This window comes from Carassius gibelio, chromosome B22, assembly GCF_023724105.1.
Source record: "Carassius gibelio isolate Cgi1373 ecotype wild population from Czech Republic chromosome B22, carGib1.2-hapl.c, whole genome shotgun sequence".
NCBI classification, from domain to species: Eukaryota; Metazoa; Chordata; class Actinopteri; order Cypriniformes; family Cyprinidae; genus Carassius; species Carassius gibelio.
Window position 1 is genome coordinate 41,317,334 of NC_068417.1, and position 5,000 is coordinate 41,322,333.

The 5,000-nt window shown below is 39.8% G+C and overlaps 10 non-coding genes across 10 annotated transcripts in view; all 10 read left to right on the top strand.

Annotated features, from left to right (window-relative positions):
- LOC127994723 (5S ribosomal RNA) overlaps positions 1–27 on the top strand; it is a 119-nt gene extending 92 nt beyond the window's left edge. Inside the window, exon 1 of the ribosomal RNA XR_008167695.1 lies at positions 1–27. This exon is cut by the window's left edge and continues 92 nt beyond it. This is a non-coding gene — a ribosomal RNA (5S ribosomal RNA).
- Positions 28–545: 518 nt separating this feature from the next.
- Positions 546–665, top strand: LOC128004804 (5S ribosomal RNA). The gene has a single exon (XR_008177480.1). It is a non-coding gene; the product is annotated as a 5S ribosomal RNA (ribosomal RNA).
- A 366-nt stretch (positions 666–1,031) lies between these two features.
- On the top strand, positions 1,032–1,150 carry LOC127996192 (5S ribosomal RNA). The gene has a single exon (XR_008169106.1). It is a non-coding gene; the product is annotated as a 5S ribosomal RNA (ribosomal RNA).
- Positions 1,151–1,778: 628 nt separating this feature from the next.
- Positions 1,779–1,897, top strand: LOC127996503 (5S ribosomal RNA). The gene has a single exon (XR_008169407.1). It is a non-coding gene; the product is annotated as a 5S ribosomal RNA (ribosomal RNA).
- A 221-nt stretch (positions 1,898–2,118) lies between these two features.
- On the top strand, positions 2,119–2,237 carry LOC128004924 (5S ribosomal RNA). The gene has a single exon (XR_008177596.1). It is a non-coding gene; the product is annotated as a 5S ribosomal RNA (ribosomal RNA).
- A 512-nt stretch (positions 2,238–2,749) lies between these two features.
- LOC128000300 (5S ribosomal RNA) lies at positions 2,750–2,868 on the top strand. Its single transcript, XR_008173087.1, has one exon. It is a non-coding gene; the product is annotated as a 5S ribosomal RNA (ribosomal RNA).
- Positions 2,869–3,496: 628 nt separating this feature from the next.
- On the top strand, positions 3,497–3,615 carry LOC127996504 (5S ribosomal RNA). The gene has a single exon (XR_008169408.1). It is a non-coding gene; the product is annotated as a 5S ribosomal RNA (ribosomal RNA).
- Positions 3,616–3,836: 221 nt separating this feature from the next.
- Positions 3,837–3,955, top strand: LOC128004925 (5S ribosomal RNA). Its single transcript, XR_008177597.1, has one exon. It is a non-coding gene; the product is annotated as a 5S ribosomal RNA (ribosomal RNA).
- A 513-nt stretch (positions 3,956–4,468) lies between these two features.
- On the top strand, positions 4,469–4,587 carry LOC128000688 (5S ribosomal RNA). The gene has a single exon (XR_008173468.1). It is a non-coding gene; the product is annotated as a 5S ribosomal RNA (ribosomal RNA).
- Positions 4,588–4,944: 357 nt separating this feature from the next.
- The window catches only part of LOC128005106 (5S ribosomal RNA), a 119-nt gene continuing 63 nt past the window's right edge, over positions 4,945–5,000 (top strand). Inside the window, exon 1 of the ribosomal RNA XR_008177770.1 lies at positions 4,945–5,000. This exon is cut by the window's right edge and continues 63 nt beyond it. This is a non-coding gene — a ribosomal RNA (5S ribosomal RNA).

A 5,000-nucleotide genomic window follows, 5' to 3' on the forward strand; every position in this document is an offset into this window, starting at 1 on the left:
GCCTGGGAATACCAGGTGCTGTAAGCTTTTTGGAAATTTTTCACTTAGTATATAATAATTTTGCCAAAAAATAGAGTCAATGCCAATCTCTGAATATTAGCAGGTTTGGGCCTGGTTAGTACATGGATGGGAGACTGCCTGGGAATACCAGGTGCTGTAAGCTTTTTGGACATTTTTCACTTAGTATATAATAATTTTGCCAAAAAATAGAGTCAATGCCCGATCTCTGAATATTTGCAGGTTTGGGCCTGGTTAGTACATGGATGGGAGACTGCCTGGGAATACCAGGTGCTTTAATCTTTTTGGAAAATTTCACGAATTATATAATAATCTTTCATTAAAAAAAAAAAAAAAAAAAAAAAAAAAAAAAGAGTCAATGCCCGATCTCTGAATCTTAGCAGGTTTAGGTCTGGTTAGTACTTTGATGAGAGACTGCCTAGGAATACCAGGTGCTTTAAGCTTTTGGGTTTTCTTTCCTACTTAAATAATGTACTGGCGATAAGATTGGCTGGTCTTTAAATAGCCCTCTCTTTGCAGCAGACTTCGCTTACGGCCATACCAACCTGGCTATGCCGGATCTCGTCTGATCTCGGAAGCTAAGCAGGTTTGGGCCTGGTTAGTACTTGGATGGGAGACCGCCCTGGGAATACCAGGTGCTGTAAGCTTTTTGGACATTTTTCACTTAGTATATAATAATTTTGCCAAAAAATAGAGTCAATGCCTGATCTCTGAATATTAGCAGGTTTGGGCCTGCTTAGTACATGGATAGGAGACTGCCTGGGAATACCAGGTGTTTTAATCTTTTTGGAAAAGTTCACAAATTATATAATAATCTTTCATAAAAAATAAAAAAAAAGAGTCAATGCCCGATCTCTGAATCTTAGCAGGTTTAGGTCTGATTAGTACTTTGATGAGAGACTGCCTAGGAATACCAGGTGCTTTAAGCTTTTGGGTTTTCATTCCTACTTATATAATGTACTGGCGATAAGATTGGCTGATCTTTAAATAGCCCTCTCTTTGCAGCAGACTTCGCTTACGGCCATACCATCCTGGCTATGCCCGATCTCGTCTGATCTCGGAAGCTAAGCAGGTTTGGGCCTGGTTAGTACTTGGATGGGAGACCGCCTGGGAATACCAGGTGCTGTAAGCTTTTTGGAAATTTTTCACTTAGTATATAATAATTTTGCCAAAAAATAGAGTCAATGCCAATCTCTGAATATTAGCAGGTTTGGGCCTGGTTAGTACATGGATGGGAGACTGCCTGGGAATATACTGCCTTTAATTATAATTTTGCATTATTGAGACACTGTTTTCCTAATGAATGTTGTTCAGTGCTTTGACGCAATGTATTTTGTTTAAAGCACTATATAAATAAAGGTGATTGATTGATTGATTGAATACCAGGTGCTGTAAGCTTTTTGGACATTTTTCACTTAGTATATAATAATTTTGCCAAAAAAAAGTCAATGCCCGATCTCTGAATATTTGCAGGTTTGGGCCTGGTTAGTACATGGATGGGAGACAGCCTGGGAATACCAGGTGCTTTAATCTTTTTGGAAAATTTCACGAATTATATAATAATCTTTCATTAAAAAAAAAAAAAGAGTCAATGCCCGATCTCTGAATCTTAGCAGGTTTAGGTCTGGTTAGTACTTTGATGAGAGACTGCCTAGGAATACCAGGTGCTTTAAGCTTTTGGGCTTTCTTTCCTACTTATATAATGTACTGGCGATAAGATTGGCTGGTCTTTAAATAGCCCTCTCTTTGCAACAGACTTCGCTTACGGCCATACCAACCTGGCTATGCCCGATCTCGTCCGATCTCGGAAGCTAAGCAGGTTTGGGCCTGGTTAGTACTTTGATGGGAGACCGCCTGGGAATACCAGGTGCTGTAAACTTTTTAGACATTTTTCACTTAGTTTATAATAATTTTGCCAAAAAATAGAGTCAATGCCCGATCTCTGAATCTTAGCAGGTTTAGGTCTGATTAGTACTTTGATGAGAGACTGCCTAGGAATACCAGGTGCTTTAAGCTTTTGGGTTTTCATTCCTACTTATATAATGTACTGGCGATAAGATTGGCTGGTCTTTAAATAGCCCTCTCTTTGCAGAAGACTTCGCTTACGGCCATACCATCCTGGCTATGCCTGATCTCGTCTGATCTCGGAAGCTAAGCAGGTTTGGGCCTGGTTAGTACTTGGATGGGAGACCGCCTGGGAATACCAGGTGCTTTAAGCTTTTTGGAAATTTTTCACTTAGTATATAATAATTTTGCCAAAAAATGGAGTCAATGCCAATCTCTGAATATTAGCAGGTTTGGGCTTGGTTAGTACATGGATGGGAGACTGCCTGGGAATACCAGGTGCTGTAAGCTTTTTGGACATTTTTCACTTAGTATATAATAATTTTGCCAAAAAATAGAGTCAATGCCCGATCTCTGAATCTTAGCAGGTTTAGGTCTGGTTAGTACATGGATGGGAGACTGCCTGGGAATACCAGGTGCTTTAATCTTTTTGGAAAATTTCACGAATTATATAATAATCTTTCATTAAAAAAAAAAAAAAAAAAAAAAAAAGAGTCAATGCCCGATCTCTGAATCTTAGCAGGTTTAGGTCTGGTTAGTACTTTGATGAGAGACTGCCTAGGAATACCAGGTGCTTTAAGCTTTTGGGTTTTCATTCCTACTTATATAATGTACTGGCGATAAGATTGGCTGGTCTTTAAATAGCCCTCTCTTTGCAGCAGACTTCGCTTACGGCCATACCATCCTGGCTATGCCCGATCTCGTCTGATCTCGGAAGCTAAGCAGGTTTGGGCCTGGTTAGTACTTGGATGGGAGACCGCCTGGGAATACCAGGTGCTGTAATCTTTTTGGAAATTTTTCACTTAGTATATAATAATTTTGCCAAAAAATAGAGTCAATGCCAATCTCTGAATATTAGCAGGTTTGGGCCTGGTTAGTACATGGATGGGAGACTGCCTGGGAATATACTGCCTTTAATTATAATTTTGCATTATTGAGACACTGTTTTCCTAATGAATGTTGTTCAGTGCTTTGACGCAATGTATTTTGTTTAAAGCACTATATAAATAAAGGTGATTGATTGATTGATTGAATACCAGGTGCTGTAAGCTTTTTGGACATTTTTCACTTAGTATATAATAATTTTGCCAAAAAAAAGTCAATGCCCGATCTCTGAATATTTGCAGGTTTGGGCCTGGTTAGTACATGGATGGGAGACAGCCTGGGAATACCAGGTGCTTTAATCTTTTTGGAAAATTTCACGAATTATATAATAATCTTTCATTAAAAAAAAAAAAAGAGTCAATGCCCGATCTCTGAATCTTAGCAGGTTTAGGTCTGGTTAGTACTTTGATGAGAGACTGCCTAGGAATACCAGGTGCTTTAAGCTTTTGGGCTTTCTTTCCTACTTATATAATGTACTGGCGATAAGATTGGCTGGTCTTTAAATAGCCCTCTCTTTGCAACAGACTTCGCTTACGGCCATACCAACCTGGCTATGCCCGATCTCGTCCGATCTCGGAAGCTAAGCAGGTTTGGGCCTGGTTAGTACTTTGATGGGAGACCGCCTGGGAATACCAGGTGCTGTAAACTTTTTAGACATTTTTCACTTAGTTTATAATAATTTTGCCAAAAAATAGAGTCAATGCCCGATCTCTGAATCTTAGCAGGTTTAGGTCTGATTAGTACTTTGATGAGAGACTGCCTAGGAATACCAGGTGCTTTAAGCTTTTGGGTTTTCATTCCTACTTATATAATGTACTGGCGATAAGATTGGCTGGTCTTTAAATAGCCCTCTCTTTGCAGAAGACTTCGCTTACGGCCATACCATCCTGGCTATGCCTGATCTCGTCTGATCTCGGAAGCTAAGCAGGTTTGGGCCTGGTTAGTACTTGGATGGGAGACCGCCTGGGAATACCAGGTGCTTTAAGCTTTTTGGAAATTTTTCACTTAGTATATAATAATTTTGCCAAAAAATGGAGTCAATGCCAATCTCTGAATATTAGCAGGTTTGGGCTTGGTTAGTACATGGATGGGAGACTGCCTGGGAATACCAGGTGCTGTAAGCTTTTTGGACATTTTTCACTTAGTATATAATAATTTTGCCAAAAAATAGAGTCAATGCCCGATCTCTGAATCTTAGCAGGTTTAGGTCTGGTTAGTACATGGATGGGAGACTGCCTGGGAATACCAGGTGCTTTAATCTTTTTGGAAAATTTCACGAATTATATAATAATCTTTCATTAAAAAAAAAAAAAAAAAAAAAAAAAAGAGTCAATGCCCGATCTCTGAATCTTAGCAGGTTTAGGTCTGGTTAGTACTTTGATGAGAGACTGCCTAGGAATACCAGGTGCTTTAAGCTTTTGGGTTTTCATTCCTACTTATATAATGTACTGGCGATAAGATTGGCTGGTCTTTAAATAGCCCTCTCTTTGCAGCAGACTTCGCTTACGGCCATACCATCCTGGCTATGCCTGATCTCGTCTGATCTCGGAAGCTAAGCAGGTTTGGGCCTGGTTAGTACTTGGATGGGAGACCGCCTGGGAATACCAGGTGCTGTAAGCTTTTTGGAAATTTTTCACTTAGTATATAATAATTTTGCCAAAAAATAGAGTCAATGCCAATCTCTGAATATTAGCAGGTTTGGGCCTGGTTAGTACATGGATGGGAGACTGCCTGGGAATACCAGGTGCTGTAAGCTTTTTGGACATTTTTCACTTAGTATATAATAATTTTGCCAAAAAATAGAGTCAATGCCCGATCTCTGAATCTTAGCAGGTTTAGGTCTGGTTAGTACTTTGATGAGAGACTGCCTGGGAATACCAGGTGATTTAAGCTTTTGGGTTTTCTTTCCTACTTATATAATGTACTGGCGATAAGATCGGCTGGTCTTTAAATAGCCCTCTCTTTGCAGCAGACTTCGCTTACGGCCATACCAACCTGGCTATGCCCAATCTCGTCTGATCTCGGAAGCTAAG